This window comes from Rutidosis leptorrhynchoides, chromosome 6 (assembly GCF_046630445.1).
Source record: "Rutidosis leptorrhynchoides isolate AG116_Rl617_1_P2 chromosome 6, CSIRO_AGI_Rlap_v1, whole genome shotgun sequence".
Lineage (NCBI taxonomy): Eukaryota > Viridiplantae > Streptophyta > Magnoliopsida > Asterales > Asteraceae > Rutidosis > Rutidosis leptorrhynchoides.
This window is the reverse complement of record NC_092338.1, coordinates 348,233,137-348,247,466: the sequence shown is the minus strand read 5'-3', so window position 1 is coordinate 348,247,466 and position 14,330 is coordinate 348,233,137.

Below are 14,330 nucleotides of genomic sequence, written 5' to 3'. Positions count from 1 at the left end.
GTGAAGCAAGTCAAAAGAAAGTGGGAGGAAAACGGTGATAAGAATCACCAATACAACAACAACAGCAGTTACAACAATAATCGCAACAACTATCCCAACAATCGCAACATCAATCGCAACTACAACAAACGGCCCAACAACAACAACAACAACAACAACAACAACAGCAACTACAACAATCATCCCAACAACAATAATAACCGCAACAACAACAACAATTAGAAGCAGCTATGCCAAAGGTGTGAAAAGTATCACTCGGGTTTCTGCACCAAATTTTGAACAACAAGTGTAAAAGAAATGGTCATAGCGCGGCGAAGTGTGAGGTCTACGGACCAGGGGTTAACAGAATGAAAGGAACAAATGGTGTCGGAACGAGTAATGGCGGAGCAAGTAGTGTCGGAGCAAGTTATGCCAATGTGGTTTGTTATAAATGTGGAAAACCGGGCCACATTATTAGAAATTGCCCGAACCAGGAGAACACGAATGGACAAAGCCGCGGAAGAGTTTTCAATATTAATGCGGTAGAGGCACAGGTAGACCCGGAGCTTGTTACGGGTACGTTTCTTATTGACAATAAATCTACTTACGTTGTATTTGATTTGGGTGCGGATAGAAGCTATATGAGTAGAGATTTTTGTGCTAAATTAAGTTGCCCATTGACGCCTTTGGATAGTAAATTTTTACTCGAATTAGCAAATGGTAAATTAATTTCAGCAGATAATATATGTCGGAATCAAGAAATTAAACTGGTTAGCGAAACATTTAAGATTGACTTGATACCAGTAGAGTTAGGGAGTTATGATGTGATAATCGGTATGGACTGGTTGAGAGAAGTGAAAGCAGAGATCGTTTGTTACAAAAATGCAATTCGCATTATACGAGAAAAAGGAAAACCCTTAATGGTGTACGGAGAAAAGAGCAACGCAAAGTTAAATCTTATTAGTAACCTGAAGGCACAAAAACTAATAAGAAAAGGTTGCTATGCTGTTCTAGCACACGTCGAGAAAGTACAAACTGAAGAAAAGAGCATCAATGATGTTTCCGCCGCAAAAGAATTTCTCGATGTATTTCCGAAAGAATTACCGGGATTACCCCCACATCGATCCGTTGAATTTCAAATAGATCTTGTACCAGGAGCTGCACCAATAGCTCGTGCTCCTTACAGTCTCGCACCCAGCGAGATGAAAGAACTGCAAAGCCAATTACAAGAACTTTTAGAACGTGGTTTCATTCGACCAAGCACATCACCGTGGGGAGCTCCTGTTTTGTTTGTCAAGAAGAAAGATGGTACATTCAGGTTGTGTATCGACTACCGAGAGTTGAACAAACTTACCATTAAGAACCGTGATAATGCTAAAAACGAACATATATTTCATAGCATTATTCCTCAAGAAAGACAAGCTTTTAGTTGCAATTGTTCTATTTATAAGTGATATTCGTTTAAATAATAAAAGGTGAAGACAAAAGACAGATTCGACAAATTGAAGACAAAAAGGTCCAAAGAGCTAAAAAGTACAAGATACAATTAAAAAGGTTCAAAATATTGATAAGGAACGTCTCAAAATGACAAAAGTACAAGTTGCGGAACGCAAAGTACGCGATTTAAAATAATACGCAAGGACGTCCGAAAATCCGGAACCGGGACCTGAGCCAAGAAGAAACGCCCGACGCAACGGACCAAAAATATCTAGTCTACTATGCACAAGAATATAATATAATATATATATAATTATATATAATTATATATTATATATATTATTATTATTATATTAACGTCGGCAAGAAGAAAACAAAAGTAGTTGGCTGAATCCAGGGTGGCCATGCGACTCGCATGGCCAGAAGCACAAAACCATGCGAGTCGCATGGTGTGAGATTGCTGGTCAGGTCCTATAAAAAGCCAGTTTTCTGACGAGTTTAATACATCTTTTTTTTCTCTTCCTCTTCATAAGTAATATATATTTATATTTATAATTTATATTTTAATTTTAATTATAATTCTAATAATAAGGGTATGTTAGCGAATGTTGTAAAGGTGTAAGTCGAAATTCTGTCCGTGTAACGCTACGCTATTTTTAATCATTGTAAGTTATGTTCAACCTTTTTATATTAATGTCTCGTAGCTAAGTTATTATTATGCTTGTTTAAAACGAAGTAATCATGATGTTGGGCTAATTACTAAAATTGGGTAATTGGGCTTTGTACCATAATTGGGGTTTGGACAAAAGAACGACACTTGTGGAAACTAGACTATGGGCTATTAATGGGCTTTATATTTGTTTAACTAAATGAAAGTTTGTTAATGTTAATATAAAGATTTACAATTGGGCGTCCCTATAAATTACCATATACACTCGATCGGACACGATGGGCGGGGTATTTATATGTACGAATAATCGTTCATTTAACCGGACACGGGAATGGATTAATAGCCACTAGAATAATTAAAACAGGGGTGAAATTACATTCAAGGGTAATTGGTGTAATTGTTAACAAAGTAGTAAAACCTTGGTTTACACGCAGTCGATAACCTGGTGTATTCATTAAACAAAGTATTAAAACCTTGTTACAATTCGAATCCCCAATTAGTTGGAATATTTATCTTCGGGTATAATAATAATTTGACAAGGACACTTGCAATTTATATTTATGACTGATGGACTGTTATGGACAAAAACCAGACGGACATATTGAATAATCCAGGACAAAGGACAATTAACCCATGGGCATAAAACTAAAATCAACACGTCAAACATCATGATTACGGAAGTTTAAATAAGCATAATTCTTTTATATCATATTTTATTTCCTTTATTTTATATTTAATTGCACTTCTAATTATCGCACCTTTATTTATTGTTATTTTATTTAATCGCACTTTTAATTATCGTACTTTTAATTATCGCAATTTAATTTTATCGCATTTTTATTATTCGCAATTTCATTATCGTTATTTACTTTACGCTTTAATTTAAAGTCTTGTATTTATTTTATATTTTACATTAGGTTTTAACTGCGACTAAAGTTTTAAAATCGACAAACCGGTCATTAAACGGTAAAAAAAAAACCCCCCTTTATAATAATAATATTACCTATCTATATATTTGTATTTTTATAAAAATAAACTAATATAGCGTTGAGCTTTGTTTAAAGATTTCCCTGTGGAACGAACCGGACTTACTAAAAACTACACTACTGTACGATTAGGTACACTGCCTATAAGTGTTGTAGCAAGGTTTAAGTATATCCATTCTATAAATAAATAAATATCTTGTGTAAAATTGTATCGTATTTAATAGTATTTTCTGCTAAAAATTAATAGTATTTTATACCCCTCTGCTTTGACATCAAGTATTTTTTGGCGCCGCTGCCGGGGATCTCAAATAACATTCGCCGAAGCGAAACGCCATATTTTTAATTTTTAAGTTATAATTAGTTTTTGTAAAATTTATATTTTTGTTTAAAAAAATTAAAAAGATATAAAAAAATTAAAAAAAAAAAGCTTTTAAAATCGAAAAAAAAAAGAAAAAAAAAAGTATTTTAAGTATATTTTTAAGTTTTTCTTTTATTTTTACAAAATTATAAAGTATTTTAAGTTTATTTTTAAGTTTTTATTCTAATTATATATATATATTTTATTTAAATTTAAAACAGAAAATAAAAGAAATTAAATATAAAATAATACGTGACCCGTCATTTAAACCAGTCCAGTTGAACTGGTCCAGTTCAGTCATGCGACTCGCATGACCCCCCCACTAAAACCATGCGACTCGCATGAAGGGTCTGACAGGGCCACATCCAACCCTAATTTCGCATTAATTACGGGGTATATTATATTATTATTAACTAAACCCTAATACTATTATTATTATTATAATTAAGTCAATTTATTTAGTTATTTTTACTTTTATTTACTTTTATTATTTATTTACTTAATACTTTTATTATAAAATATAAAAATAATATTTTTATAAAATCTAATATTTTTATAACTTTTATATTTTGTCCCTTTTTAATCGTTGTAGCGTAATATTTATATTTTTCGCTCATATTTAATTTTAAACTTAGTTTTTGCTATAGTTATTTTTACTCCTAGATTTTTAGGCTTTGCCGTAGAATTCCTTAAGTGCTTTTTCTTTAGACTAAGATTTAGGTGCTTTAGAATTTTGCGACGCCTTTTTAAGTTTTAGTTTTTTTTTAAGTTATTTCCATTTGGGATTTAGTTTTTCCTGTAAGCTTTAATATTTTTAGACCTTTTACTATGTACCAATTATCATTCCAATTAGTAATTTCAATTTGCGATTATAATTTTAAGTTAGTTGTAGTAATAAGGTTAAATTAGTTAAGTATTTTTAAGTTTTTATAAGTTTCTTTTATTTTTTTCCGTCACTTTTTATTTTTCAACCATTTTTTTTTCTTTTTCGACATTTTTCGACGCGCAATCTTTTTCTCTCTTATTTCTCGCTATTCTAGTTTTAGGACTTAGAATTTTATTCTACTTCTTATCTTAATTTCTTAAAATTACGAAAATTATTTTAAGTGGTTAAATTGATAGACATCAAAATTTTCTGGTTCGTAGTAATAGTTGGATTTGTACGTGGACCGGGTTATTGGAGCCAAACAGTCCTCAATTATATTGAGACCAAACGAATCCTGCCCCTCTGCTGCATCTTTTGGCTATTCGAAACGTGGGCAAAATCAGAAAAGTCTATTGATTGGATAACTTATTATAATTTTTCTTTCCTTTTAAAAACTAATAGGATATTCAGTGAATGCACCGAGCAAGACGTTCACCACCTTTTGTACGTTCACCACCTGTGACTCGATCAAGACATCGTTTAACAAATATAACCGCCGTTGATTTTTCTTTAGAATCGTCATCCAGTCGACCAAGTACTTCAGTTCAAATTTCCGATAATCCAGTTTTTGAAACAAACCTCACAATTGAGAATCCAGAAAATATTCAGGAACGGTTCATAGATCCTGAACCACTAAACTTTCCTCCGGAACCACAAATCATTCAAACAGAGATTGTTGAGGAACGAACCATTAAATCAGAATCATCTAGTGATTCCGATTCAACAAATTCAATTATGGAGAATCTGGAACCTTTAAGTATGGAAGACCGAATGAGAGCTAAACGCACTGGCCAAGGTCACGCAATTACTCATCCAGACATTAATGCGCCAGATTATGAAATCAAAGGACAAATTCTACACATGGTGACTAATCAATGCCAATTTAGTGGTGCGCCGAAGGAAGATCCAAATGAACATCTACGTACCTTTAATAGGATCTGCAGACTATTTAAAATACGAGAAGTGGAGGATGAACAAATATATCTCATGTTATTTCCCTGGACTTTGAAGGGAGAAGCCAAAGATTGGTTGGAATCGTTACCTGAAGGGGCGATCGATACATGGGATGTTTTAATTGACAAATTTCTTAAACAATTCTTTCCTGCATCTAAAGCCGTAAGACTTCAAGCAGAAATTGTTACGTTCACACAGAAGCCAAATGAAACTCTATATGAGGCGTGGACAAGATATGGAAAGTTGTTAAGAGGATGTCCGCAACATGGTTTAGACACCTGTCAAATAGTACAAATATTCTACCAAGGATGCGACATCACTACAAGGAAAGACATAGATATAGCAGCTGGTGGTTCTATTATGAAGAAAACCGAAACTGATGCTTACAAAATTATTGATAACACTGCTTCCCACTCACATGAGTGGCACCAAGAAAAAGACATCATTAGATCATCTAAAGCAGCTAGAGCCGATTCTAGCCATGACTTAGATTCCATTTCCGCAAAGATAGATGCTGTGGAGAGACGAATGGAAAAGATGACTAAGGATATTCACTCAATACGAATTAGTTGTGAGCAGTGTGGAGGACCACATTTGACAAAAGATTGTCTCAGTATTGAATTAACAATGGAACAAAGAGAGAATATTTCATACATAAACCAAAGGCCTGGAAATAATTATCAGAATAATTATCAACCGCCAAGACCGATTTACAATCAAAACCAGAATTATAACCGAAATATTCCATATAACAACCAACAAGGTCCTAGCAATCCACAATTATCCAATAATACTTACAATCAGCAAAGACCAAATTTTCAAAACAAACCACCACAACAAACCGATGATAAAAAGCCGAATTTAGAAGATATGATGACGAAGCTAGTTGAAACTCAAACGCAGTTTTTCACATCTCAAAAACAAACAAATGAACAAAATGCTCAAGCATTTAGAAATCAACAAGCTTCTATTCAAAATCTAGAACAAGAAGTAAGTAACCTAGCAAGGTTAATAGGTGAAAGAAAACCGGGAAGTCTACCAAGTGATACAAATGCTAACCCCCGGAATGAAACAGCTAAAGCTATTACCACAAGAAGTGGTACAACACTTAAACCACCTGAAATACCTGTAACTTCTGATGAAACTATTCCTACTCCACAAGAACCACAACCTGATCAAGATAAGGAAAAAGAACCGGTAGTTGAAAAGGTTAATGAAGATAACACAATTAAGGATAAACCTTATGTTAAACCATACCAACCACCACTTCCTTACCCGAGTAAAATGAAGAAGGAAAAACTTGAAGCCGAGCAATCCAAATTCTTGGATATGTTTAAACAGATAAATGTAAATCTTCCTTTCATTGATGTAATTTCAGGAATGCCAAGATATGCTAAATTCTTGAAAGATCTAATCACAAATAGAAAGAAAATGGAAGAACTCTCGGCTGTTACTATGAATGCAAATTGTTCAGCAGTGCTGTTGAATAAGATACCAGAAAAACTATCTGATCCAGGAAGTTTCACAATTCCATGTTTTCTGGGTAGTCTTAGTTCAATAGAAGCATTGGCTGATTTAGGTGCTAGTATAAATCTAATGCCGTATTCACTATACGCTAAACTAGACCTTGGAGAATTGAAACCAACCAGAATAAGCATACAACTAGCCGATAGATCAATAAAATATCCTAGAGGGATAATGGAGAACATGCTAGTTAAAGTTGGTACTTTAGTATTTCCAGTAGATTTTGTTGTTTTAGACATGGAAGAAGATTCTCAAGTTCCTCTCATATTAGGAAGACCATTCTTAAACACGGCTAAAGCAATGATAGACGTGTTCGGTAAGAAACTGACCCTAAGTATAGAGGATGAGAGTGTTACCTTTTCAGTTGATAGAGCAATGCAACAACCACAATCTGCAGATGATACATGTTATTATATTCAAACTATAGATGCACATGCAGAATTATTAGAAGAATTTCCAGAATTACAAGGAACAGGAGAATGTTCTTTAGGAGAAGGTAATGAACCAATTGATGAAGCTGAAATGTTAGCTACACTTATAGCTAATGGATATGAACCAACAACAGAAGAAATTCAAATGCTAAAAGAAGAAGACAGATATCGATATAAATCATCGATAGAAGAACCTCCGAAATTAGAGTTAAAGCCACTTCCAAACCATTTGGAATACGCTTATTTACATGGTGAATCTGAATTACCTGTAATAATATCGTCTTCTCTTACTGAAAATGAGAAATCACAACTCATTTCTGTGTTGAAAGCTCATAAACCAGCCATTGCATGGAAGATTCATGATATTAAAGGAATAAGTCCTTCGTATTGCACACATAAAATCCTTATGGAAGAAGGTCATAAAACGTATGTGCAACGCCAACGAAGACTAAATCCTAATATGCAAGATGTAGTTAAGAAAGAGATTATTAAACTGCTAGATGCAGGTTTGATATATCCAATTTCTGATAGTCCATGGGTAAGCCCAGTTCAATGCGTACCTAAGAAGGGTGGCATGACTGTCATCACAAATGAGAAAAATGAGCTTATTCCTACTAGGACTGTAACAGGATGGCGTGTATGTATTGATTATAGAAAATTAAATGACGCCACCAGAAAAGATCACTTTCCCTTACCTTTCATAGATCAAATGTTGGAAAGATTAGCCGGAAATAGTTACTATTGTTTTCTAGATGGATTTTCCGGATATTTTCAAATTCCAATAGCACCCGAAGATCAAGAGAAAACCACATTTACGTGCCCTTATGGTACTTTTGCTTACAAACGCATGCCATTTGGACTTTGTAACGCCCCTGCAACCTTTCAAAGGTGTATGATGGCGATTTTTCACGACATGATAGAAGAATGCATGGAAGTATTCATGGATGACTTTTCAGTCTCCGGTGATACATTTAAATCATGTCTAGTTAATCTGGAACGAATGCTAATTAGATGCGAAAAATCAAATCTAGTACTTAATTGGGAAAAATGCCATTTTATGGTTAAAGAAGGCATCGTTCTTGGACATAAAATTTCAAAAGAAGGAATTGAAGTGGATAGAGCTAAAGTAGATGTAATTGCTAAACTTCCACATCCCACCAATGTTAGAGGAGTTAGGAGTTTTCTAGGGCATGCCGGTTTTTACCGACGTTTCATAAAAGATTTTTCTAAAATTGCCACTCCTATGAATAAACTCCTAGAAAAGGATGCGCCATTCATCTTTTCAGATGAATGTATCAAATCTTTTAATATTCTTAAAGAAAAACTCACTAATGCGCCGATCATGATAACACCAAATTGGAATCTACCATTTGAACTAATGTGCGATGCAAGTGATTTTGCAATGGGAGCCGTTTTAGGACAAAGGATTGAAAAACGATTTCAACCTATATATTATGCTAGTAAGACATTACAAGGAGCACAAACGAACTATACAACTACTGAAAAAGAACTCCTTGCTATTGTCTTTGCTTTTGACAAATTTCGATCATATCTAGTTCTAGCAAAAACGGTGGTCTATACCGACCATTCTGCTCTTAGATACCTATTTTCAAAACAAGATGCTAAACCAAGATTAATCCGTTGGATCTTACTCTTACAAGAGTTTGATATTGAAATCCGAGATAAAAAAGGAGCAGAAAATCTCGCCGCTGATCATCTTTCTCGTCTTGAAAATCCCGAATTAGAAGTTCTGAATGAATCGGCCATACAAGACAACTTTCCTGATGAATATCTATTGAAGATAGATTATAAAGAAATCCCATGGTTTGCAGACTATGCAAACTACTTAGTTTGTGGATTCCTTGAAAAAGGATTATCGTACCAAAGACGAAAGAAATTCTTCAGTGATATAAAACACTATTTCTGGGAAGATCCACATCTGTTTAAAAGTTGTCCCGATGGAATAATACGCCGATGTGTATTTGGAGATGAAGCGAGTAAAATTTTAAACCATTGTCACACAGGACCAACAGGAGGGCATTATGGGCCTCAACTAACAGCAAGAAAAGTTTATGAAGCTGGATTCTATTGGCCTACAATTTACAAAGACGCACACCTTCTTTGCAAATCCTGTGATGCATGTCAAAGGGCCGGAAAAATAAGTCAACGCGATGAAATGCCACAAAATGTCATCCAAGTATGTGAAGTATTTGACATTTGGGGTATTGACTTTATGGGTCCATTTCCAAAATCTCATAATAATCTATATATACTCGTAGCCATTGATTATGTATCTAAATGGGCGGAAGCACAAGCTCTCCCAACTAACGATGCACGAGTTGTAGTAAACTTTTTAAAACGTCTTTTTGCAAGGTTTGGAACACCGAAAGCTTTAATAAGTGATCGGGGAACTCATTTTTGTAATAATCAACTTGAGAAAGTTCTTAAAAGATATGGAGTAACTCATAAAATCTCCACCGCATATCATCCACAAACAAGTGGACAAGTTGAAAATACAAACCGAGCTTTAAAACGTATTCTTGAGAAAACCGTAGGATCAAATCCAAAGGAATGGTCCATTAAATTGGAGGATGCACTCTGGGCTTTTAGAACAGCCTACAAAACTCCAATTGGAACCACACCTTTTAGACTTGTTTATGGAAAAGCGTGTCATCTTCCAGTAGAAATTGAACACAAAGCATTTTGGGCTTTGAAGACATGTAATCTTGATTTACATGAAGCCGGACGTCTACGATTAAGTCAACTAAACGAATTAGAAGAATTAAGACATGAAGCATACGAAAATTCGTTAATCTATAAAGAAAGAACGAAGAAATGGCATGATAAAAGAATCAGAAATTCAAAAGAATTTAAAGAAGGAGACAGAGTTCTTCTTTTCAATTCACGATTCAAGCTATTTCCTGGAAAATTGAAATCAAGATGGTCTGGACCATTCATAGTAAAAAGAGTTTTCCCATACGGAACGATAGAATTAATAAATTCAAATGGGATTGAATTTAAAGTTAATGGTCACAGAGTTAAACATTACATACAGGGTCCGATGGAAGTCGACAACGAAGTTAATCACAATTTCGACAACACAGCTAACTAAGTGTGGGGAGAATCAAGTCTTTAAAGGATAATATGTATTTCTGTTAGAGTTAGATTGTCTGTTTTCGTGTAGTTCTCGAAAATGGAACACGTATGGTCTTTCCCTAGCAGACCCTAAAGAACTAGTCTTCTCCCCCCATTCTGAATTTTTTTTTTTTTTAGGTTTTTACAAAATGAAGACTGCCTGTGAATTAAACCATGGTCTAATGCTACACGCTTTGATCACTAAACGTAATAATGACATACTACCGAGTGAAATAGTATCAGTAATCAGAGAAAGAATGGACGGAGTTAGAAAAGGATCCAGATGCGAAGATAATAAGTTACAATTTGGTAAAGGAAAATCAAAATCCGCAGCGAAAAGAAGAGCACGACACCTAGAAAAATGTCACAAATGCGGAAAATGGTCACATGGAGGTAAATGTTCAAATAATCAAACCTATTCAAATACCGAATTTGTTACTTTATGCAGAGACGGACCGTTCATATGTTTAGAAGAAAAGACAATGAATACTCGAGGTTACGCCTATGCAGCCATGGAAGACCAATTAAACCGACTATCTTATGAATATAATAGATCATATAACTAAGAAATCTATTTCACAGGTATAATCTGTACAGTTTTTATTTTTATTTTTATTTTTAACCTTTTGATAATAAACGCTAATTTGTTCGCTAAAAAGTATTAAATTGGTATTGAATAAAATTAGGTTTGGCGACCGAAATTATTGATATCGTTCAAAAATTTATTACATCACTGCGAAATTTAACGTTTATTCTTAAGGTATAAATATCTTTAATCAATCAACCCAAAATATTTCAAAAATTCGTCATGAGTTAAATTAGGTCTTGGAACCGAAATTACTTTACCGAAAAGAGGGGCGCATATTTTTGATAATATTTGATTGATTAAAGTGGGATAAAAAGACAAAAAGATTTTTAATTTTATTATGTTTTTAATATTAATATTTAAATCTTAAATTAATATTGTAAACTTTGTAAAAACAATATATTTAAAATTGTAAATATTTGAAAAATTAATATAAGTTTGGTATGAATTTATGAATTTTTAAATTAAGTTTGGTGTGAATTTTTAAGTTTTAAAATATGAAATTTTAATTTTATGCATTTCAAATTTTAAGTTTGGTGTGAATTTTGAATTTTTAATATTAATTTTGAATTTTATATTTATGTTGTGTGAATTTAAAAACAAAAATTTACTTTATCTCATTAAGTTAAAAATATGATTTTTAAAAATTCGTCGTAAGTTGAAGACTAGGTCTTTGAACCGAAATTGCTTTACCCGAGGGAGGGACGAGAACTTTTATTATCAATATTTTTAATCTTGTTGATTTAAAGTATGCCAAAAACATTAAAAAAACCCAAAAATCTTAGCTTTTAAAACAATCGGTACAAAAAGACAAATTTTAAAATTTTGTCGAGGGACGGACTAGGGCATCGTCCCGAAACGACCTCGTCTTAAAAAGAAACAAAATTTTTAAAATTTTATTAAATTTTATGTTTTAAAAGTTTAAGGTTTACAAAAAAAAAAAAAAAAAAAAAAAAAAAAAAACCTGGAATTACACCCCATGCGAGTCGCATGGGGGAAAGGCTTAAGCCATGCGACTCGCATGGATGTAAAAAACTGGACAGGATCAAAAGCTCAGCGAGTTCTGCTTCTTTCTCACAATACACACACATATACACGAAAACTCTCCCAAACTCTCTCAATTTTTCACCAATTTTCACCAAATTTCTTGCAAAACTTCACAATAATCATGCCTAGATTCAGTAGTCTCAACCCCTTCAGGAGAAAGGTAAAGATTTCACCCCTAATCTCTTTAAATTCGAATTTTTGTGTTCTTGAGCTAGAAAATTTATATTTTGATTTTGTTAAATTTAGGTGTAATTAGAGCTAAATTGTTGTTATATTATGCATGTATATCCTAGATAGAAGCTATTTAACATGAATTGAAGCTAAAAACTTCAAATTTTTAAGAATCTAGGGTTTGTGTTCTTGAGCAATTTGGGGCTTTTTGATATAAACAGGTTATGGCCGATTTTTGTCATGAATTGTTGCTAAATTAAGTAGTGTAACATGTTTAGGTAGTTAATTGATCCAAACTTTGAGCCTAAACATGTTTTTGAGAATTAAAGTAGACTTTTTAAGTCTAAAAATTCATGAACTTGGATAATTTGATATAAAGGCCATTTGAAACTTGTTTCATTGCTAGTAGTGATTATTTTGGCATGTTATTTGAGATAAATGCTTATGAACCTGATGTACATTTTTCGTATATGCTTATTTGACAAAGTGTAGACTTGACAAAAATATGAAAATGAGCACTAGTTTGATTTGAATGCCATGTAACAAGTGTTTAATTGCTATAATGATTATTGTTGACATGTTTAAGAGTTTAAATGTGATAAAACATTGTACACATTTTCGTATGTAAAAGTGTAGAATTGTTATTGTTAAGAAAATGTGTATAAAATGTGTTATGAATTGAACATGTCATCATAATTGTTTCAAGTTATTATTTTGCTAACACTAATGCATATTTGGATGCAAAAATTTTGTGTTTAATGTGTTTTGCAGAAAGCCGATACTGGAGGTTCAGGAGCATCATCATCCAGGCAACCAGAGCCCGAACCGGAAATGTTTCATGAACAAGAACAGCATATGCAACAAGAAGAAGAAGAACAGGAGGAGCAACATATTCCATATCACGATCAAGATCAATTATTCGTGAATCAGTTTCGTCAATTCGCTCCACATCAAAGGATTCTGAGCTTAGACATTAATGAAGATCAGTTACACCCAAATCTGAGATTTGATCGATGTTGGATAGAGTATCCAGATTATCAAAAGAACATGCACATTCTCTACTTTAAGGTTGTTGAAATGCCAAGGGCAATTGACTGGGTACCTTTGGAAACAGTTGACCTTGCCGAACCGATTCGGGGATTATTGGTGCAAAGGTATGGTAATTCTCAGTTTAACGATTGGATGCGTCTATTTTCCATTCGTAGAACCATATATAGGGAATGGTGTATAGAATTACTTAGTACTATTAAGTTAAATAGTGATGTTAGGAGGATAGATGATAGAAGCTTTATTAGATTTCTGTTAGGTGGACGCATGTACAGAATGTCCATGATAGATTTAGCCAGGGCCTTACAGATTTACACCCCTGCTGAACTTTTGAGCCCCGACTGTAATAGCCTGATTGCCCAAGGAGAAAGGGTAGATAGGGAATTTGATATTAACGCTGTCTGGAGGCGTATGTCCCACTTTAATGAATTTCACGCCAGTGGAAATCATACATACTTAGATATAGACAGAGCTGAACTCCGGGTGATTCATAGATTCTTAGCAAACACAATCACACAAAGGGGTAGGAATAAGGAGAAATTGACCGTAAACGATTTGTTCTACCTCAAGTGTATTAGAGACCCGAGGAGTTTCGTTAACATTCCCTATTGTGTTGGTTATTATCTCGCTAATGTAGTTTCGGGGATGAAATCGGGGAGTATTATAGGTGGTGGTATTTTCATTACTCTCATTGGAGAGTATTTAGGTGTAGATAAGCACCAAGGGGGTCCAATGAACGAAATAGAGGACGGAGGTGAAACTATAAGTTCAAACCTTTATCACGGTGCAAGGGTATTATTGATGAGACGTGGTCGGGTATATCGATACGAGGGACCTCAGCGACAGGTAGAGAGAGGTTCGGATGATGAGATGGAGGAGGCGAACAACATTATAGGAGTTGTTCGGGAGACTGCTCTTGATTTAGGCATTCGTATGGAGGATGAATACATGACGAACTATGATAGGCATATGCAGTATGAGGCATGGCAACGCCGGAATGACTACGAGCATTCCCGGCAACGAGAGCATGACCGATGGGATTATCATCAGCGCCAAATTATAAGCCAGTTGCAGCCTGGC